Genomic DNA, 22,426 nt, shown 5'->3' with positions numbered 1-22,426 from the left:
TGGGAGTGCAAGGCCACAGTCTCTCAGGTGGGTGACTTGCCCGTTGGTTCTGGAGGGGGCAACATGCCCATTGCTTCTTCCTGGGGAGTGCAAGGCCACAGTCTCTGGAGTGGGTGACTTGCCCACTGGTTCTGGAGGGGTCAACATGCCCATTACTTTGTCCCAGGGAGTGCAAGACCACAGTCTCTCAGGAGGGTGACTTGCCCACTGGTTCTGGATGCAGCAACATGCTGATTGCTTTGTCCTGGGGAGTGCAAGGCCACAGTCTCTGGAGTGGGGGACTTGCCCACTGGGTCTACAGAGGACAACTTGCCAATTGCTTTGTTCTGACGAGTGCAAGGCCACAGTCTCTGGAGTGGGTGCCTTGCCCACTGCTTCTGGAGGGGTAAAAATGCCAATTGCTTTGTCCTGGGGAGTGCAAGGCCACAGTCCCTCAGGTGGGTGACTTACCCACTGCTTCTTGATGGGGCAACATGCCCATTGCATGGTACTGGGGAATGCAAGCCAACAGTCTGTGAAGTGGGTTACTTGCCTGTGTGAGAAGGTAGCCTCTTTCTAGCCTTGTTACCCCCACTTTTGGCCTGTTTGTGAGTGTATGTCAGGGTGTTTGTCACTGTTTTCACTGTCTCACTGGGATCCTGATAGCCAGGCCTCAGTGCTCATAGTGAAAACACTATGTTTTCAGTATGGTTGTTATGTGTCACTGGGATCCTGCTGGTCAGGACCCCAGTGCTCATAGGTTTGTGGCCTATATGTATGTGTCACTGGGACCCTGTCACACAGGGCCCCAGTGCTCATAGGTGTGCATGTATATGTTCCCTGTGTGGTGCCTAACTGTCTCACTGAGGCTCTGCTAATCAGAACCTCAGTGGTTATGCTCTCTCATTTCTTTCCAAATTGTCACTAACAGGCTAGTGACCATTTTTACCAATTTACATTGGCTTACTGGAACACCCTTATAATTCCCTAGTATATGGTACTGAGGTACCCAGGGTATTGGGGTTCCAGGAGATCCCTATGGGCTGCAGCATTTCTTTTGCCACCCATAGGGAGCTCTGACAATTCTTACACAGGCCTGCCACTGCAGCCTGAGTGAAATAACGTCCACGTTATTTCACAGCCATTTTACACTGCACTTAAGTAACTTATAAGTCACCTATATGTCTAACCTTTACCTGGTAAAGGTTAGGTGCAAAGTTACTTAGTGTGAGGGCACCCTGGCACTAGCCAAGGTGCCCCCACATTGTTCAGAGCCAATTCACTGAACTTTGTGAGTGCAGGGACACCATTACACGCGTGCACTACATATAGGTCACTACCTATATGTAGCTTCACCATGGTAACTCTGAATATGGCCATGTAACATGTCTATGATCATGGAATTGCCCCCTCTATGCCATCCTGGCATTGTTGGTACAATTCCATGATCCCAGTGGTCTGTAGCACAGACCCTGGTACTGCCAGACTGCCCTTCCTGGGGTTTCACTGCAGCTGCTGCTGCTGCCAACCCCTCAGACAGGCAGCTGCCCTCCTGGGGTCCAGCCAGGCCTGGCCCAGGATGGCAGAACAAAGAACTTCCTCTGAGAGAGGGTGTGACACCCTCTCCCTTTGGAAAATGGTGTGAAGGCAGGGGAGGAGTAGCCTCCCCCAGCCTCTGGAAATGCTTTGTTGGGCACAGATGTGCCCAATTCTGCATAAGCCAGTCTACACCGGTTCAGGGACCCCTTAGCCCCTGCTCTGGCGCGAAACTGGACAAAGGAAAGGGGAGTGACCACTCCCCTGACCTGCACCTCCCCTGGGAGGTGTCCAGAGCTCCTCCAGTGTGCTCCAGACCTCTGCCATCTTGGAAACAGAGGTGCTGCTGGCACACTGGACTGCTCTGAGTGGCCAGTGCCACCAGGTGACGTCAGAGACTCCTTGTGATAGGCTCCTTCAGGTGTTAGTAGCCTTTCCTCTCTCCTAGGTAGCCAAACCCTCTTTTCTGGCTATTTAGGGTCTCTGTCTCTGGGGAAACTTTAGATAACGAATGCATGAGCTCAGCCGAGTTCCTCTGCATCTCCCTCTTCACCTTCTGATAAGGAATCGACCGCTGACCGCGCTGAAAGCCTGCAAACCTGCAACATAGTAGCAAAGACGACTACTGCAACTCTGTAACGCTGATCCTGCCGCCTTCTCGACTGTTTTCCTGCTTGTGCATGCTGTGGGGGTAGTCTGCCTCCTCTCTGCACCAGAAGCTCCGAAGAAATCTCCCGTGGGTCGACGGAATCTTCCCCCTGCAACCGCAGGCACCAAAAAGCTGCATTACCGGTCCCTTGGGTCTCCTCTCAGCACAACGAGCGAGGTCCCTCGAATCCAGCGACGCTGTCCAAGTGACCCCCACAGTCCAGTGACTCTTCAGCCCGAGTTTGGTGGAGGTAAGTCCTTGCCTCACCTCGCTGGGCTGCATTGCTGGGAACCGCGACTTTGCAAGCTTCTCCGGCCCCTGTGCACTTCCGGCGGAAATCCTTCGTGCACAGCCAAGCCTGGGTCCACGGCACTCTAACCTGCATTGCACGACTTTCTAAGTTGGTCTCCGGCGACGTGGGACTCCTTTGTGCAACTTCGGCGAGCACCGTTTCACGCATCCTCGTAGTGCCTGTTTCTGGCACTTCTCCGGGTGCTACCTGCTTCAGTGAGGGCTCTTTGTCTTGCTCGACGTCCCCTCTCTCTGCAGGTCCAATTTGCGACCTCCTGGTCCCTCCTGGGCCCCAGCAGCGTCCAAAAACGCCAAACGCACAATTTGCGTGTAGCAAGGCTTGTTGGCGTCCATCCGGCGGGAAAACACTTCTGCACGACTCCTCAAGGCGTGGGGGATCCATCCTCCAAAGGGGAAGTCTCTAGCCCTTGTCGTTCCTGCAGTATTCACAGTTCTTCAGCCTACTAAGAGCTTCTTTGCACCAACCGCTGGCATTTCTTGGGCATCTGCCCATCTCCGAGCTGCTTGTGACTTTTGGACTTGGTCCCCTTGTTCCACAGGTACCCTCAGTCAGGAATCCATCGTTGTTGCATTGCTGATTTGTGTTTTCCTTGCATTTTCCCTCTAACACGACTATTTTGTCCTTAGGGGAACTTTGGTGCACTTTGCACTCACTTTTCAGGGTCTTGGGGAGGGTTATTTTGCTAACTCTCACTATTTTCTAATAGTCCCAGCGACCCTCTACAAGGTCACATAGGTTTGGGGTCCATTCGTGGTTCGCATTCCACTTCTGGAGTATATGGTTTGTGTTGCCCCATCCCTATGTTTCCCCATTGCATCCTATTGTAACTATACATTGTTTGCACTGTTTTCTAAGACTATACTGCATATTTTTGCTATTGTGTATATATATCTTTTGTATATTTCCTATCCTCTCACTGAGGGTACACTCTAAGATACTTTGGCATATTGTCATAAAAATAAAGTACCTTTATTTTTAGTATAACTGTGTATTGTGTTTTCTTATGATATTGTGCATATGACACTAAGTGGTACTGTAGTAGCTTCACACGTCTCCTAGTTCAGCCTGAGCTGCTTTGCTAAGCTACCATTATCTATCAGCCTAAGCTGCTAGACACCCTATACACTAATAAGGGATAACTGGGCCTGGTGCAAGGTGCAAGTACCCCTTGGTACTCACTACAAGCCAGTCCAGCCTCCTACATTGCCCACTCGGTCTACATGGGACAACTTGCCCATTGCTTTGTTCTGGGGAGTGCAAGGCCACAGTCTCTGGAGTGGGTGACTTGCCCACTGCTTCTGGAGGGGGCAAGATGCCCATCGCTTTGTCCTGGTGAGTGCAAGGCCACAGTCCCTCAGGTGGGTGACTTGCCCACTGCTTCTGGATGGGGCAACATGCCCATTGCTTTGTCATGGGGAGTGCAAGGCCACAGTCTCTGGAGTGGGTGACTTGCCCACTGCTTCTGGAGGGGGCAACATGCCCATTTCTTTGTCCTAGGGAGTGCAAGGCCACAGTCTCTCAGGTGGGTGACTTGCCCACTGCTTTTGGGTGGGACAACATGCCCATTGCTTTGCCCTGGGGAGTGCAAGGCCACAGTCTCTGGTGTGGGTGACTTGCCCACTGGTTCTGGAGAGGCAACATGCCCATTCCTTTGTCCTGAGAAGTGCAAGGCCACAGTCTTCGGGGTGGGTGACTTGCCCACTGGTTCTAGAGGGGACAACTTGCCCATTGCTTTGTCCTGGGGAGTGCAAGGCCACAGTCTCTGGCGTGGGTGACTTGCCCACTGCTTCTGGAGGGGGCAACATGCCCATTGCTTTGTCCTGGGGAGTGCAAGGCCACAGTCTCTCAAGTGGGTGACTTGCCCACTTGTTCTGGAGGGGGAAAAATGCCCATTGCTTTGTCCTGGGGCGTGCAAGGCCACAGTCTCTGGAGTTTGGGACTTCCCCACTGGGTCTAGAGAGGACAACCTGCCCATTGCTTTGTCCTGGGGAGTGCAAGGCCACAGTCTCTGGAGTTTGGGACTTCCCCACTGGGTCTAGAGAGGACAACTTGCCCATTGCTTTGTTCTGGGGAGTGCAAGGCCACAGTCTCTGGAGTGGGTGCCTTGCCCACTGCTTCTGGAGGGGGCAAGATGCCCATTGCTTTGTCCTGGGGAGTGCAAGGCCACAGTCCCTCAGGTGGGCGACTTGCCCACTGCTTTAGGATGGGGCAACATGACCATTGCTTTGTCATGGGGAGTGTAAGGCCACAGTCTCTTGAGTGGGTGACTTGCCCACTGCTTCTGGAGGAGGCAACATGCCCATTTCTTTGTCCTGGGGAGTGCAAGGCCACAGTCTCTCAGGTGGGTGATTTGCCCACTTCTTTTGGATGGGACAACATGCCCATTGCTTTGCCCTGGGGAGTGCAAGTCCAGAGTCTCTGTTGGGGGTGACTTGCCCACTGGTTCTGGAGAGGCAACATGTCCATTCCTTTGTCCTGAGAAGTGCAAGGCCACAGTCTCTGGCGTGGGTGACTTGCCCACTTCTTCTGGAGGAGGCAACATGCCCATTTCTTTGTCCTGGGGAGTGCAAGGCCACAGTCTCTGAGGTGGGTGACTTGCCCGCTGGTTCTGGAGGGGCAACATGCCCATTGCTTCTTTCTGGGGAGTGCAAGGCCACAGTCTCTGGAGTGGGTGACTTGCCCACTGGTTCTGGAGGGGGCAACATGCCCATTACATTGTCCCAGGGAGTGCAAGACCACAGTCTCTCAGGAGGGTGACTTGCCCACTGGTTCTGTTTGCAGCAACATGCCGATTGCTTTGTCCTGGGGAGTGCAAGGCCACAGTCTCTGGCGTGGGAGACTTGCCCACTGCTTCTGGAGGGGGCAACATGCCCATTGCTTTGTCCTGGGGAGTGCAAGGCCACAGTCTCTCAGGTGGGTGACTTGCCCACTGCTGCTGGATGGGGAAAAATGCCCATTGCTTTGTCCTGGGGCGTGCAAGGCCACAGTCTCTGGTGTGGGTGACTTGCCCACTGCTTCTGGAGGGGCAACATGCCCATTGCTTTGTCCCGGGGAGTGCAAGGCCACAGTCTCTGGAGTGGGTGCCTTGACCACTGCTTCTGGAGGTGGCAAGATGCCCATTGCTTTGTCCTGGGGAGTGCAAGGCCACAGTCCCTCAGGTGGGCGACTTGCCCACTGCTTCAGGATGGGGCAACATGCCCATTGCTTTGTCATGGGGATTGCAAGGCCACAGTCTCTGGAGTGGGTGACTTGCCCACTGCTTCTGGAGGAGGCAATATGCCCATTTCTTTGTCCTGGGGAGTGCAAGGCCACAGTCTCTCAGGTGGGTGATTTGCCCACTTCTTTTGGATGGGACAACATGCCCATTGCTTTGCCCTGGGGAGTGCAAGGCCAGAGTCTCTGGAGTTTGGGACTTTCCCACTGGGTCTAGAGAGGACAACCTGCCCATTGCTTTGTCCTGGGGAGTGCAAGGCCACAGTCTCTGGAGTTTGGGACTTCCCCACTGGGTCTAGAGAGGACAACTTGCCCATTGCTTTGTTCTGGGGAGTGCAAGGCCACAGTCTCTGGAGTGGGTGCCTTGCCCACTGCTTCTGGAGGGGGCAAGATGCCCATTGCTTTGTCCTGGGGAGTGCAAGGCCACAGTCCCTCAGGTGGGCGACTTGCCCACTGCTTTAGGAGGGGGCAACATGACCATTGCTTTGTCATGGGGAGTGCAAGGCCACAGTCTCTTGAGTGGGTGACTTGGCCACTGCTTCTGGAGGAGGCAACATGCCCATTTCTTTGTCCTGGGGAGTGCAAGGCCACAGTCTCTCAGGTGGGTGATTTGCCCACTTCTTTTGGATGGGACAACATGCCCATTGCTTTGCCCTGGGGAGTGCAAGTCCAGAGTCTCTGTTGGGGGTGACTTGCCCACTGGTTCTGGAGAGGCAACATGCCCATTCCTTTGTCCTGAGAAGTGCAAGGCCACAGTCTCTGGCGTGGGTGGCTTGCCCACTTCTTCTGGAGGAGGCAACATGCCCATTTCTTTGTCCTGGGGAGTGCAAGGCCACAGTCTCTCAGGTGGGTGACTTGCCCGCTGGTTCTGGAGGGGGCAACATGCCCATTGCTTCTTTCTAGGGAGTGCAAGGCCACAGTCTCTGGAGTGGGTGACTTGCCCACTGGTTCTGGAGGGGGCAACATGCCCATTACATTGTCCCAGGGAGTGCAAGACCACAGTCTCTCAGGAGGGTGACTTGCCCACTGGTTCTGTTTGCAGCAACATGCCGATTGCTTTGTCCTGGGGAGTGCAAGGCCACAGTCTCTGGAGTGGGGGACTTGCCCACTGGGTCTACAGAGGACAACTTGCCAATTGCTTTGTTCTGACGAGTGCAAGGCCACAGTCTCTGGAGTGGGTGCCTTGCCCACTGCTTCTGGAGGGGGAAAAATGCCAATTGCTTTGTCCTGGGGAGTGCAAGGCCACAGTCCCTCAGGTGGGTGACTTACCCACTGCTTCTCGATGGGGCAACATGCCCATTGCATGGTCCTGGGGAATGCAAGGCCACAGTCTGTGAAGTGGGTTACTTGCCCACTCGGTCTACATGGGACAACTTGCCCATTGCTTTGTTCTGGGGAGTGCAAGGCCACAGTCTCTGGAGTGGGTTACTTGCCCACTGCTTCTGGAGGGGGCAAGATGCCCATTGCTTTGTCTTGGTGAGTGCAAGGCCACAGTCCCTCAGGTGGGCGACTTGCCCACTGCTTCTGGATGGGGCAACATGCCCATTGCTTTGTCATGGGGAGTGCAAGGCCACAGTCTCTGGAGTGGGTGACTTGCCCACTGCTTCTGGAGGGGGCAACATGCCCATTTCTTTGTCCTAAGGAGTGCAAGGCCACAGTCTCTCAGGTGGGTGATTTGCCCACTTCTTTTGGATGGGACAACATGCCCATTGCTTTGCCCTGGGGAGTGCAAGGCCAGAGTCTCTGTTGGGGGTGACTTGCCCACTGGTTCTGGAGAGGCAACATGCCCATTCCTTTGTCCTGAGAAGTGCAAGGCCACAGTCTCTGGCGTGGGTGACTTGCCCACTGCTTCTGGAGGAGGGAACATGCCCATTTCTTTGTCCTGGGGAGTGCAAGGCCACAGTCTCTCAGGTGGGTGATTTGCCCGTTGGTTCTGGAGGGGGCAACATGCCCATTGCTTCTTCCTGTGGAGTGCAAGGCCACAGTCTCTGGAGTGGGTGACTTGCCCACTGGTTCTGGAGGGGTCAACATGCCCATTACATTGTCCCAGGGAGTGCAAGACCACAGTCTCTCAGGAGGGTGACTTGCCCACTGGTTCTGGATGCAGCAACATGCTGATTGCTTTGTCCTGGGGAGTGCAAGGCCACAGTCTCTGGAGTGGGGGACTTGCCCACTGGGTCTACAGAGGACAACTTGCCAATTGCTTTGTTATGACGAGTGCAAGGCCACAGTCTCTGGTGTGGGTGCCTTGCCCACTGCTTCTGGAGGGGGAAAAATGCCAATTGCTTTGTCCTGGGGAGTGCAAGGCCACAGTCCCTCAGGTGGGTGACTTACCCACTGCTTCTCGATGGGGCAACATGCCCATTGCATGGTACTGGGGAATGCAAGCCAACAGTCTGTGAAGTGGGTTACTTGCCCACTCGGTCTACATGGGACAACTTGCCCATTGCTTTGTTCTGGGGAGTGCAAGGCCACAGTCTCTGGAGTGGGTGACTTGCCCACTGCTTCTGGAGGGGGCAAGATGCCCATCGCTTTGTCCTGGTGAGTGCAAGGCCACAGTCCCTCAGGTGGGCGACTTGCCCACTGCTTCTGGATGGGGCAACATGCCCATTGCTTTGTCATGGGGAGTGCAAGGCCACAGTCTCTGGAGTGGGTGACTTGCCCACTGCTTCTGGAGGGGGCAACATGCCCATTTCTTTGTCCTAGGGAGTGCAAGGCCACAGTCTCTCAGGTGGGTGACTTGCCCACTGCTTTTGGGTGGGACAACATGCCCATTGCTTTGCCCTGGGGAGTGCAAGGCCACAGTCTCTGGTGTGGGTGACTTGCCCACTGGTTCTGGAGAGGCAACATGCCCATTCCTTTGTCCTGAGAAGTGCAAGGCCACAGTCTTCGGGGTGGGTGACTTGCCCACTGGTTCTAGAGGGGACAACTTGCCCATTGCTTTGTCCTGGGGAGTGCAAGGCCACAGTCTCTGGCGTGGGTGACTTGCCCACTGCTTCTGGAGGGGGCAACATGCCCATTGCTTTGTCCTGGGGAGTGCAAGGCCACAGTCTCTCAAGTGGGTGACTTGCCCACTTGTTCTGGAGGGGGAAAAATGCCCATTGCTTTGTCCTGGGGCGTGCAAGGCCACAGTCTCTGGAGTTTGGGACTTCCCCACTGGGTCTAGAGAGGACAACCTGCCCATTGCTTTGTCCTGGGGAGTGCAAGGCCACAGTCTCTGGAGTTTGGGACTTCCCCACTGGGTCTAGAGAGGACAACTCGCCCATTGCTTTGTTCTGGGGAGTGCAAGGCCACAGTCTCTGGAGTGGGTGCCTTGCCCACTGCTTCTGGAGGGGGCAAGATGCCCATTGCTTTGTCCTGGGGAGTGCAAGGCCACAGTCCCTCAGGTGGGCGACTTGCCCACTGCTTTAGGATGGGGCAACATGACCATTGCTTTGTCATGGGGAGTGCAAGGCCACAGTCTCTTGAGTGGGTGACTTGGCCACTGCTTCTGGAGGAGGCAACATGCCCATTTCTTTGTCCTGGGGAGTGCAAGGCCACAGTCTCTCAGGTGGGTGATTTGCCCACTTCTTTTGGATGGGACAACATGCCCATTGCTTTGCCCTGGGGAGTGCAAGTCCAGAGTCTCTGTTGGGGGTGACTTGCCCACTGGTTCTGGAGAGGCAACATGCCCATTCCTTTGTCCTGAGAAGTGCAAGGCCACAGTCTCTGGCGTGGGTGACTTGCCCACTTCTTCTGGAGGAGGCAACATGCCCATTTCTTTGTCCTGGGGAGTGCAAGGCCACAGTCTCTCAGGTGGGTGACTTGCCCGCTGGTTCTGGAGGGGGCAACATGCCCATTGCTTCTTTCTGGGGAGTGCAAGGCCACAGTCTCTGGAGTGGGTGACTTGCCCACTGGTTCTGGAGGGGGCAACATGCCCATTACATTGTCCCAGGGAGTGCAAGACCACAGTCTCTCAGGAGGGTGACTTGCCCACTGGTTCTGTTTGCAGCAACATGCCGATTGCTTTGTCCTGGGGAGTGCAAGGCCACAGTCTCTGGAGTGGGGGACTTGCCCACTGGGTCTACAGAGGACAACTTGCCAATTGCTTTGTTCTGACGAGTGCAAGGCCACAGTCTCTGGAGTGGGTGCCTTGCCCACTGCTTCTGGAGGGGGAAAAATGCCAATTGCTTTGTCCTGGGGAGTGCAAGGCCACAGTCCCTCAGGTGGGTGACTTACCCACTGCTTCTCGATGGGGCAACATGCCCATTGCATGGTCCTGGGGAATGCAAGGCCACAGTCTGTGAAGTGGGTTACTTGCCCACTCGGTCTACATGGGACAACTTGCCCATTGCTTTGTTCTGGGGAGTGCAAGGCCACAGTCTCTGGAGTGGGTTACTTGCCCACTGCTTCTGGAGGGGGCAAGATGCCCATTGCTTTGTCTTGGTGAGTGCAAGGCCACAGTCCCTCAGGTGGGCGACTTGCCCACTGCTTCTGGATGGGGCAACATGCCCATTGCTTTGTCATGGGGAGTGCAAGGCCACAGTCTCTGGAGTGGGTGACTTGCCCACTGCTTCTGGAGGGGGCAACATGCCCATTTCTTTGTCCTAAGGAGTGCAAGGCCACAGTCTCTCAGGTGTGTGATTTGCCCACTTCTTTTGGATGGGACAACATGCCCATTGCTTTGCCCTGGGGAGTGCAAGGCCAGAGTCTCTGTTGGGGGTGACTTGCCCACTGGTTCTGGAGAGGCAACATGCCCATTCCTTTGTCCTGAGAAGTGCAAGGCCACAGTCTCTGGCGTGGGTGACTTGCCCACTGCTTCTGGAGGAGGGAACATGCCCATTTCTTTGTCCTGGGGAGTGCAAGGCCACAGTCTCTCAGGTGGGTGACTTGCCCGTTGGTTCTGGAGGGGGCAACATGCCCATTGCTTCTTCCTGGGGAGTGCAAGGCCACAGTCTCTGGAGTGGGTGACTTGCCCACTGGTTCTGGAGGGGTCAACATGCCCATTACATTGTCCCAGGGAGTGCAAGACCACAGTCTCTCAGGAGGGAGACTTGCCCACTGGTTCTGGATGCAGCAACATGCTGATTGCTTTGTCCTGGGGAGTGCAAGGCCACAGTCTCTGGAGTGGGGGACTTGCCCACTGGGTCTACAGAGGACAACTTGCCAATTGCTTTGTTATGACGAGTGCAAGGCCACAGTCTCTGGTGTGGGTGCCTTGCCCACTGCTTCTGGAGGGGGAAAAATGCCAATTGCTTTGTCCTGGGGAGTGCAAGGCCACAGTCCCTCAGGTGGGTGACTTACCCACTGCTTCTCGATGGGGCAACATGCCCATTGCATGGTACTGGGGAATGCAAGCCAACAGTCTGTGAAGTGGGTTACTTGCCCACTCGGTCTACATGGGACAACTTGCCCATTGCTTTGTTCTGGGGAGTGCAAGGCCACAGTCTCTGGAGTGGGTGACTTGCCCACTGCTTCTGGAGGGGGCAAGATGCCCATCGCTTTGTCCTGGTGAGTGCAAGGCCACAGTCCCTCAGGTGGGCGACTTGCCCACTGCTTCTGGATGGGGCAACATGCCCATTGCTTTGTCATGGGGAGTGCAAGGCCACAGTCTCTGGAGTGGGTGACTTGCCCACTGCTTCTGGAGGGGGCAACATGCCCATTTCTTTGTCCTAGGGAGTGCAAGGCCACAGTCTCTCAGGTGGGTGACTTGCCCACTGCTTTTGGGTGGGACAACATGCCCATTGCTTTGCCCTGGGGAGTGCAAGGCCACAGTCTCTGGTGTGGGTGACTTGCCCACTGGTTCTGGAGAGGCAACATGCCCATTCCTTTGTCCTGAGAAGTGCAAGGCCACAGTCTTCGGGGTGGGTGACTTGCCCACTGGTTCAAGAGGGGACAACTTGCCCATTGCTTTGTCCTGGGGAGTGCAAGGCCACAGTCTCTGGCGTGGGTGACTTGCCCACTGCTTCTGGAGGGGGCAACATGCCCATTGCTTTGTCCTGGGGAGTGCAAGGCCACAGTCTCTCAAGTGGGTGACTTGCCCACTTGTTCTGGAGGGGGAAAAATGCCCATTGCTTTGTCCTGGGGCGTGCAAGGCCACAGTCTCTGGAGTTTGGGACTTCCCCACTGGGTCTAGAGAGGACAACCTGCCCATTGCTTTGTCCTGGGGAGTGCAAGGCCACAGTCTCTGGAGTTTGGGACTTCCCCACTGGGTCTAGAGAGGACAACTTGCCCATTGCTTTGTTCTGGGGAGTGCAAGGCCACAGTCTCTGGAGTGGGTGCCTTGCCCACTGCTTCTGGAGGGGGCAAGATGCCCATTGCTTTGTCCTGGGGAGTGCAAGGCCACAGTCCCTCAGGTGGGCGACTTGCCCAGTGCTTTAGGATGGGGCAACATGACCATTGCTTTGTCATGGGGAGTGCAAGGCCACAGTCTCTTGAGTGGGTGACTTGCCCACTGCTTCTGGAGGAGGCAACATGCCCATTTCTTTGTCCTGGGGAGTGCAAGGCCACAGTCTCTCAGGTGGGTGATTTGCCCACTTCTTTTGGATGGGACAACATGCCCATTGCTTTGCCCTGGGGAGTGCAAGTCCAGAGTCTCTGTTGGGGGTGACTTGCCCACTGGTTCTGGAGAGGCAACATGCCCATTCCTTTGTCCTGAGAAGTGCAAGGCCACAGTCTCTGGCGTGGGTGACTTGCCCACTTCTTCTGGAGGAGGCAACATGCCCATTTCTTTGTCCTGGGGAGTGCAAGGCCACAGTCTCTCAGGTGGGTGACTTGCCCGCTGGTTCTGGAGGGGGCAACATGCCCATTGCTTCTTTCTGGGGAGTGCAAGGCCACAGTCTCTGGAGTGGGTGACTTGCCCACTGGTTCTGGAGGGGGCAACATGCCCATTACATTGTCCCAGGGAGTGCAAGACCACAGTCTCTCAGGAGGGTGACTTTCCCACTGGTTCTGTTTGCAGCAACATGCCGATTGCTTTGTCCTGGGGAGTGCAAGGCCACAGTCTCTGGAGTGGGGGACTTGCCCACTGGGTCTACAGAGGACAACTTGCCAATTGCTTTGTTCTGACGAGTGCAAGGCGACAGTCTCTGGAGTGGGTGCCTTGCCCACTGCTTCTGGAGGGGGAAAAATGCCAATTGCTTTGTCCTGGGGAGTGCAAGGCCACAGTCCCTCAGGTGGGTGACTTACCCACTGCTTCTCGATGGGGCAACATGCCCATTGCATGGTCCTGGGGAATGCAAGGCCACAGTCTTTGAAGTGGGTTACTTGCCCACTCGGTCTACATGGGACAACTTGCCCATTGCTTTGTTCTGGGGAGTGCAAGGCCACAGTCTCTGGAGTGGGTGATTTGCCCACTGCTTCTGGAGGGGGCAAGATGCCCATTGCTTTGTCTTGGTGAGTGCAAGGCCACAGTCCCTCAGGTGGGCGACTTGCCCACTGCTTCTGGATGGGGCAACATGCCCATTGCTTTGTCATGGGGAGTGCAAGGCCACAGTCTCTGGAGTGGGTGACTTGCCCACTGCTTCTGGAGGGGACAACATGCCCATTTCTTTGTCCTAAGGAGTGCAAGGCCACAGTCTCTCAGGTGGGTGATTTGCCCACTTCTTTTGGATGGGACAACATGCCCATTGCTTTGCCCTGGGGAGTGCAAGGCCAGAGTCTCTGTTGGGGGTGACTTGCCCACTGGTTCTGGAGAGGCAACATGCCCATTCCTTTGTCCTGAGAAGTGCAAGGCCACAGTCTCTGGCGTGGGTGACTTGCCCACTGCTTCTGGAGGAGGGAACATGCCCATTTCTTTGTCCTGGGGAGTGCAAGGCCACAGTCTCTCAGGTGGGTGACTTGCCCGTTGGTTCTGGAGGGGGCAACATGCCCATTGCTTCTTCCTGGGGAGTGCAAGGCCACAGTCTCTGGAGTGGGTGACTTGCCCACTGGTTCTGGAGGGGTCAACATGCCCATTACATTGTCCCAGGGAGTGCAAGACCACAGTCTCTCAGGAGGGTGACTTGCCCACTGGTTCTGGATGCAGCAACATGCTGATTGCTTTGTCCTGGGGAGTGCAAGGCCACAGTCTCTGGAGTTGGGGACTTGCCCACTGGGTCTACAGAGGACAACTTGCCAATTGCTTTGTTCTGACGAGTGCAAGGCCACAGTCTCTGGAGTGGGTGCCTTGCCCACTGCTTCTGGAGGGGGAAAAATGCCAATTGCTTTGTCCTGGGGAGTGCAAGGCCACAGTCCCTCAGGTGGGTGACTTACCCACTGCTTCTCGATGGGGCAACATGCGCATTGCATGGTCCTGGGGAATGCAAGCCAACAGTCTGTGAAGTGGGTTACTTGCCCACTCGGTCTACATGGGACAACTTGCCCATTGCTTTGTTCTGGGGAGTGCAAGGCCACAGTCTCTGGAGTGGGTGACTTGCCCACTGCTTCTGGAGGGGGCAAGATGCCCATCGCTTTGTCCTGGTGAGTGCAAGGCCACAGTCCCTCAGGTGGGCGACTTGCCCACTGCTTCTGGATGGGGCAACATGCCCATTGCTTTGTCATGGGGAGTGCAAGGCCACAGTCTCTGGAGTGGGTGACTTGCCCACTGCTTCTGGAGGGGGCAACATGCCCATTTCTTTGTCCTAGGGAGTGCAAGGCCACAGTCTCTCAGGTGAGTGACTTGCCCACTGCTTTTGGGTGGGACAACATGCCCATTGCTTTGCCCTGGGGAGTGCAAGGCCACAGTCTCTGGTGTGGGTGACTTGCCCACTGGTTCTGGAGAGGCAACATGCCCATTCCTTTGTCCTGAGAAGTGCAAGGCCACAGTCTCGGGGGTGGGTGACTTGCCCACTGGTTCTAGAGGGGACAACTTGCCCATTGCTTTGTCCTGGGGAGTGCAAGGCCACAGTCTCTGGCGTGGGTGACTTGCCCACTGCTTCTGGAGGGGGCAACATGCCCATTGCTTTGTCCTGGGGAGTGCAAGGCCACAGTCTCTCAGGTGGGTGACTTGCCTACTTCTGTTGGATGGGGAAAAATGCCCATTGCTTTGACCTGGGGCATGCAATGCCACAGTCTCTGGTGTGGGTGAATTGCCCACTGCTTCTGGTTGGGGCAAAATGCCCATTGCTTTGTCCTGGGGAGTGCAAGGCCACAGTCTCTGGAGTGGGTGACTTGCCCACTGCTTCTGGAGGAGGCAACATACCCATTGCTTTATCCTGGGGAGTGTAAGGCCACAGTCTCTCAAGTGGGTGACATGCTTACTGGTTCTGGAGTTGGCTACATGCCCTTTGCTTTGTCCTGGGGAGTGCAAGGCCACAGTCTCTAGAGTGGGTGACTTGCCCACTGCTTCTGGAGGGGGCAACATGCCCATTGCTTTATCCTGGGGAGTGCAAGCTCGCAGTCTTTCAGGTGTGTGAATTGCCCATTGCTTCTGGATGGGGAAACATGCCCATTGCTTTGTCCTGGGGAGTGCAAGACCACAGTCCCTCAGGTGGGCGACTTGCCCACTGCTTCAGGATGGGGCAACATGCCCATTGCTTTGTCATGGAAGTGCAAATCCACAGTCTCTTGAGTGGGTGACTTGCGCACTGCTTCTGGAGGAGGCAACATGCCCATTTCTTTGTCCTGGGGAGTGCAAGGCCATAGTCTCTCAGGTGGGTGATTTGCCCACTTCTTTTGGATGGGACAACATGGCCATTGCTTTGCCCTGGGGGGTGCAAGGCCAGAGTCTCTGTTGTGGGTGACTTGCCCACTGGTTCTGGAGAGGCAACATGCCCATTCCTTTGTCCTGAGAAGTGCAAGGCCACAGTCTCTGGCGTGGGTGACTTGCCCACTGCTTCTGGAGGAGGCAACATGCCCATTTCTTTGACCTGGGGAGTGCAAGGCCACAGTCTCTCAGGTGGGTGACTTGCCCGCTGGTTCTGGAGGGGGCAACATGCCCATTGCTTCTTCCTGGGGAGTGCAAGGCCACAGTCTCTGGAGTGGGTGACTTGCCCACTGGTTCTGGAGGGGGCAACATGCCCATTACATTGTCCCAGGGAGTGCAAGACCACAGTCTCTCAGGAGGGTGACTTGCCCACTGGTTCTGGATGCAGCAACATGCCGATTGCTTTGTCCTGGGGAGTGCAAGGCCACAGTCTCTGGAGTGGGGGACTTGCCCACTGGGTCTACAGAGGACAACTTGCCAATTGCTTTGTTCTGACGAGTGCAAGGCCACAGTCTCTGGAGTGGGTGCCTTGCCCACTGCTTCTGGAGGGGGAAAAATGCCAATTGCTTTGTCCTGGGGAGTGCAAGGCCACAGTCCCTCAGGTGGGTGACTTACCCACTGCTTCTCGATGGGGCAACATGCCCATTGCATGGTCCTGGGGAATGCAAGGCCACAGTCTGTGAAGTGGGTTACTTGCCCACTCGGTCTACATGGGACAACTTGCCCATTGCTTTGTTCTGGGGAGTGCAAGGCCACAGTCTCTGGAGTGGGTGACTTGCCCACTGCTTCTGGAGGGGGCAAGATGCCCATTGCTTTGTCCTGGTGAGTGCAAGGCCACAGTCCCTCAGGTGGGCGACTTGCCCACTGGTTCTAGAGGGGACAACTTGCCCATTGCTTTGTCCTGGGGAGTGCAAGGCCACAGTCTCTGGCGTGGGTGACTTGCCCACTGCTTCTGGAGGGGGCAACATGCCCATTGCTTTGTCCTGGGGAGTGCAAGGCCAAAGTCTCTCAGGTGGGTGACTTGCCCACTTCTGTTGGATGGGGAAAAATGCCCATTGCTTTGACCTGGGGCATTCAAGGCCACAGTCTCTGGTGTGGGTGAATTTCGCACTGCTTCTGGAGGGGCAACATGCGCATTGCTTTATCCTGGGGAGTGCAAGGCCACAGTCTCTGGAGTGGGTGACTTGCCCACTGCTTCTGGAGGAGGCAACATACCCATTGCTTTATCCTGGGGAGTGTAAGGCCACAGTCTCTCAAGTGGGTGACATGCTTACTGGTTCTGGAGTTGGCAACATGCCCTTTGCTTTGTCCTGGGGAGTGCAAGGCCACAGTCTCTGGAGTGGGTGACTTGCCCACTGCTTCTGGAGGGGGTAACATGCCCATTGCTTTATCCTGGGGAGTGCAAGCTCGCAGTCTCTCAGGTGTATGAATTGCCCATTGCTTCTGGATGGGGAAACATGCCCATTGCTTTGTCCTGGGGAGTGCAAGACCACAGTCTCTCAGGTGTGTGAATTGCCCTCTGCTTCTGGATGGGGCAACATGCCCATTGCTTTGTCCTGGGGAGTGCAAGGCCACAGTCCTCAGGTGGCTGAAATCCCACTGCTTCTAGAGGGGGCAGCATGCCCATTCCTTTTTCCTGGGGAATGCAAGGCCGCAGTCTCTGGAATGGGTAATTTGCCCACTGGGTACAGAGGGGACAACTTGCCCATTGCGTTGTTCTGGGGAGTGCAATGCCACAGTCTCTGGAGTGGGTGCCTTGCCCACTGCTTCCGGAAGGGGCAACATGTCCATTGCTTCGTCCTGGGGAGTGCAAGGCCAAAGTCTCTCAGGTGGGTGACTTGCCCACTGCTTCTGGTTGGGGTACCATGCCCATTGCTTTGTCCTGGGAAGTGCAAGGCCACAGTCTCTGGAGTTTGGGACTTCCCCACTGGGTCTAGAGAGGACATCTTGCCCATTGCTTTGTTCTGGGGAGTGCAAGGCCACAGTCTCTGGAGTGGGTGCCTTGCCCACTGCTTCTGGAGGGGGCAAGATGCCCATTGCTTTGTCCTGGGGAGTGCAAGGCCACAGTCCCTCCTGTGGGCGACTTGCCCACTGCTTCAGGATGGGGCAACATGCCCATTGCTTTGTCATGGGGAGTGCAAGGCCATAGTCTCTGGAGTGGGTGACTTGCCCACTGCTTCTGGAGGAGGCAACATGCCCATTTCATTGTCCTGGGGAGTGCAAGGCCACAGTCTCTCAGGTGGGTGATTTGCCCACTTCTTTTGGATGGGACAACATGCCCATTGCTTTGCCCTATGGAGTGCAAGGCCAGAGTCTCTGTTGTGGGTGACTTGCCCACTGGTTCTGGAGAGGCAACATGCCCATTCCTTTGTCCTGAGAAGTGCAAGTTCACAGTCTCTGGCGTGCGTGACTTCCCCACTTCTTCTGGAGGGGGCAACATGCCCATTGCTTTGTCCTGGGGAGTGCAAGGCCACAGTCTCTCAAGTGGGTGACTTGCCCACTGGTTCTGGAGGGGGCAACATGCCCATAGCTTCTTCCTGGGGAGTGCAAAGCCACAGTCTCTGGAGTGGGTGACTTGCCCACTGTTTCTGGAGGGGGCAACATGCCCATTACATTGTCCCAGGGAGTGCAAGACCACAGTCTCTTAGGAGGGTGACTTGCCCACTGGTTCTGAATGCAGCAACATGCCCTTTGCTTTGTCCTGGGGAGTGCAAGGCCACAGTCTCTGGAGTGGGGGACTTGCCCCCTGGGTCTACAGAGGACAACTTGCCAATTGCTTTGTTCTGACGAGTGCAAGGCCACAGTCTCTGGAGTGGGTGCCTTGCCCACTGCTTCTGGAGGAGGAAACATGCCAATTGCTTTGTCCTGGGAAGTGCAAGGCCACAGTCCCTCAGGTGGGTGACTTACCCACTGCTTCTCGATGGGGCAACATGCCCATTGCATGGTCCTGGGGAATGCAAGGCCACAGTCTGTGAAGTGGGTTACTTGCCCACTCGGTCTACATGGGACAACTTGCCCATTGCTTTGTTCTGGGGAGTGCAAGGCCACAGTCTCTGGAGTGGGTGACTTGCCCACTGCTTCTGGAGGGGGCAAGATGCCCATTGCTTTGTCCTGGGGAGTGCAAGGCCACAGTCCCTCAGGTGGGCGACTTGCCCACTGCTTCTGGATGGGGCAACATGCCCATTGCTTTGTCATGGGGAGTGCAAGGCCACAGTCTCTGGAATGGGTGACTTGCCCACTGCTTCTGGAGGGGGCAACATGCCCATTTCTTTGTCCTAGGGAGTGCAAGGCCACAGTCTCTCAGGTGGGTGACTTGCCCACTGCTTTTGGATGGGACAACATGCCCATTGCTTTGCCCTGGGGAGTGCAAGGCCACAGTCTCTGGTGTGGGTGACTTGCCCACTGGTTCTGGAGAGGCAACATGCCCATTCCTTTGTCCTGAGAAGTGCAAGGCTACAGTCTCGGGGGTGGGTGACTTGCCCACTGGTTCTAGAGGGGACAACTTGCACATTGCTTTGTCCTGGGGAGTGCAAGGCCACAGTCTCTGGCGTGCGTGACTTGCCCACTGCTTCTGGAGGGGGCAACATGCCCATTGCTTTGTCATGGGGAGTGCAAGGCCACAGTCTCTGGAGTGGGTGACTTGCCCACTGCTTCTGGAGGGGGCAACATGCCCATTTCTTTGTCCTAGGGAGTGCAAGACTGTGGCCTTGCATTCCCCAGGACCATGCAATGGGCATGTTGCCCCATCGAGAAGCAGTGGGTAAGTCACCCACCTGAGGGACTGTGGCCTTGCACTTCCCAGGACAAAGCAATTGGCATGTTTCCTCCTCCAGAAGCAGTGGGCAGGGCACCCACTCCAGAGACTGTGGCCTTGCACTCGTCAGAACAAAGCAATTGGCAAGTTGTCCTCTGTAGACTCAGTGGGCAAGTCCCCCACTCCAGAGACTGTGGCCTTGCACTCCCCAGGACAAAGCAATGGGCATGTTGCTGCATTCAGAACCAGTGGGCAAGTCACCCTCCTGAGAGACTGTGGTCTTGCACTCCCTGGGACAATGTAATGGGCATGTTGCCCCCTCCAGAACCAGTGGGCAAGTCACCCACTCCAGAGACTGTGGCTTTGCACTCCCCAGGAAGAAGCTATGGGCATGTTGCCCCCTCCAGAACCAGTGGGCAAGTCACCCACCTGAGAGACTGTGGCCTTGCACTCCCCAGGACAAAGAAATGGGCATGTTGCCTCCTCCAGAAGCAGTGGGCAAGTCACCCACGCCAGAGACTGTGGCCTTGCACTTCTCAGGACAAAGGAATGGGCATGTTGCCTCTCCAGAACCAGTGGGCAAGTCACCCACAACAGAGACTCTGTCCTTGCACTCCCCAGGGCAAAGCAATGGGCATGTTGTCCCATCCAAAAGAAGTGGGCAAATCACCCACCTGAGAGACTGTGGCCTTGCACTCCCCAGGACTAAGAAATGGGCATGTTGCCTCAACCAGAAGCAGTGGGCAAGTCACCCACCTGAGGGACTGTGGCCTTGCACTCCCCAGGACAAAGCAATTGGCATGTTTCCCCCTCCAGAAGCAGTGGGCAGGGCACCCACTCCAGAGACTGTGGCCTTGCACTCGTCAGAACAAAGCAATTGGCAAGTTGTCCTCTGTAGACCCAGTGGGCAAGTCTCCCACTCCAGAGACTGTGGCCTTGCACTCCTCAGGACAAAGCAATGGGCATGTTGCTGCATCCAGAACCAGTGGGCAAGTCACCCACCTGAGAGACTGTGGTCTTGCACTCCCTAGGACAAAGGAATGGGCATGTTGCACCCTCCAGAACCAGTGGGCAGGTCACCCACTCCAGAGACTGTGGCCTTGCACTCCCCAGGATGAAGCAATGGGCATGTTGCCCCCTCCAGAACCAGTGGGCAAGTCACCCACTTGAGAGACTGTGGCCTTGCACTCCCCAGGACAAAGCAATGGGCATGTTGCCCCCTCCAGAAGAAGTGGGGAAGTCACTCACGCCAGAGACTGTGAACTTGCCCTTCTCAGGACAAAGGAATGGGCATGTTGCCTCTCCAGAACCAGTGGGCAAGTCACCCACAACAGAGACTCTGGCCTTGCACTCCCCAGGGCAAAGCAGTGGGCATGTTGTCCCATCCAAAAGAAGTGGGCAAATCACCCACCTGAGAGACTGTGGCCTTGCACTCCCAAGGACAATTAAATGGGCATGTTGCATCCTCCAGAAGCAGTGGGCAAGTCACCCACTCCAGAGACTGTGGCCTTGCACTCCCCATGACAAAGCAATGGGCATGTTGCCCCATCCTGAAGCAGTGGGCAAGTCGCCCACCTGAGGGACTGTGGCCTTGCACTCCCCAGGACAAAGCAATGGGCATCTTGCCCCCTCCAGAAGCAGTGGGCAAGGCACCCACTCCAGAGACTGTGGCCTTGCACTCCCCAGAACAAAGCAATGGGCAAGTTGTCCTCTCTAGACCCAGTGGGGAAGTCCCAAACTCCAGAGACTGTGGCCTTGCACTCCCCAGGACAAAGCAATGGGCATGTTACCCCAACCAGAAGCAGTGGGCAAGTCACCCACCTGAGAGACTTTGGCCTTGCACTCCCCAGGACGAAGCAATGGACATGTTGCCCTTTCCGGAAGCAGTGGGCAAGGCACCCACTCCAGAGACTTTGGCATTGCACTCCCCAGAACAACGCAATGGGCAAGTTGTCCCCTCTGGACCCAGTGGGCAAATTACCCATTCCAGAGACTGTGGCCTTGCATTCCCCAGGAAAAAGGAATGGGTATGCTGCCCCCTCTAGAAGCAGTGGGATTTCAGCCACCTGAGAGTCTGTGGCCTTGCACTCCCCAGAACAAAGCAATGGGCATGTTGCCCCATCCAGAAGCAGAGGGCAATTCACACACCTGAGATACTGTGGTCTTGCAGTCCCCAGGACAAAGCAATGGGCATGTTTCCCCATCCAGAAGCAATGTGCAATTCACACACCTGAGAGACTGCGAGCTTGCACTCCCCAGGATAAAGCAATGGGCATGTTGCCCCCTCCAGAAGCAGTGGGCAAGTCACACACTCCAGAGACTGTGGCCTTGCACTCCCCAGGACAAAGCAAAGGGCATGTTGCCAACTCCAGAACCAGTAAGCATGTCACCCACTTGAGAGACTGTGGCTTTACACTCCCCAGGATAAAGCAATGGGCATGTTGCCTCCTCCAGAAGCAGTGGGCAAGTCACCCACTCCAGAGACTGTGGCCTTGCACTCCCCAGGACAAAGCAATGGGCATGTTGCCCCTCCAGAAGCAGTGGGCAATTCACCCACACCAGAGACTGTGGCCTTGCATGCCCCAGGTCAAAGCAATGGGCATGTTTCCCCATCCAACAGAAGTGGGCAAGTCACCCACCTGAGAGACTGTGGCCTTGCACTCCCCAGGACAAAGCAATGGGCATGTTGCCCCCTCCAGAAGCAGTGGGCAAGTCACCCACGCCAGAGACTGTGGCCTTGCACTCCCCAGGATGAACAATGGGCAACTTGTCCCCTCTAGAACCAGTGGGCAAGTAACCCACCCCCAAGACTGTGGCCTTGCTCTTCTCAGGACAAAGGAATGGGCATGTTGCCTCTCCAGAACCAGAGGGCAAGTCACCCACACCAGAGACTGTGGCCTTGCACTCCCCAGGGCAAAGCAATGGGCATGTTGTCCCATCCAAAAGCAGTGAGCAAGTCACCCACCTGAGAGACTGTGGCCTTGGACTCCCTAGGACAAAGAAATGGGCATGTTGCTCGGTCTACATGGGACAACTTGCCCATTGCTTTGTTCTGGGGAATGCAAGGCCACAGTCTCTGGAGTGGGTGACTTGCCCACTGCTTCTGGAGGGGGCAAGATGCCCATTGCTTTGTCCTGGGGAGTGCAAGGCCACAGTCCCTCAGGTGGGCGACTTGCCCACTGCTTCTGGATGGGGCAACATGCCCATTGCTTTGTCATGGGGAGTGCAAGGCCACAGTCTCTGGAGTGGGTGACTTGCCCACTGCTTCTGGAGGGGGCAACATGCCCAATTATTTGTCCTAGGGAGTGCAAGGCCACA

Source organism: Pleurodeles waltl, chromosome 2_1 (genome assembly GCF_031143425.1).
Source record: "Pleurodeles waltl isolate 20211129_DDA chromosome 2_1, aPleWal1.hap1.20221129, whole genome shotgun sequence".
In the NCBI taxonomy this organism is placed as follows: Eukaryota; Metazoa; Chordata; class Amphibia; order Caudata; family Salamandridae; genus Pleurodeles; species Pleurodeles waltl.
This window is presented reverse-complemented; position numbering follows the sequence as displayed.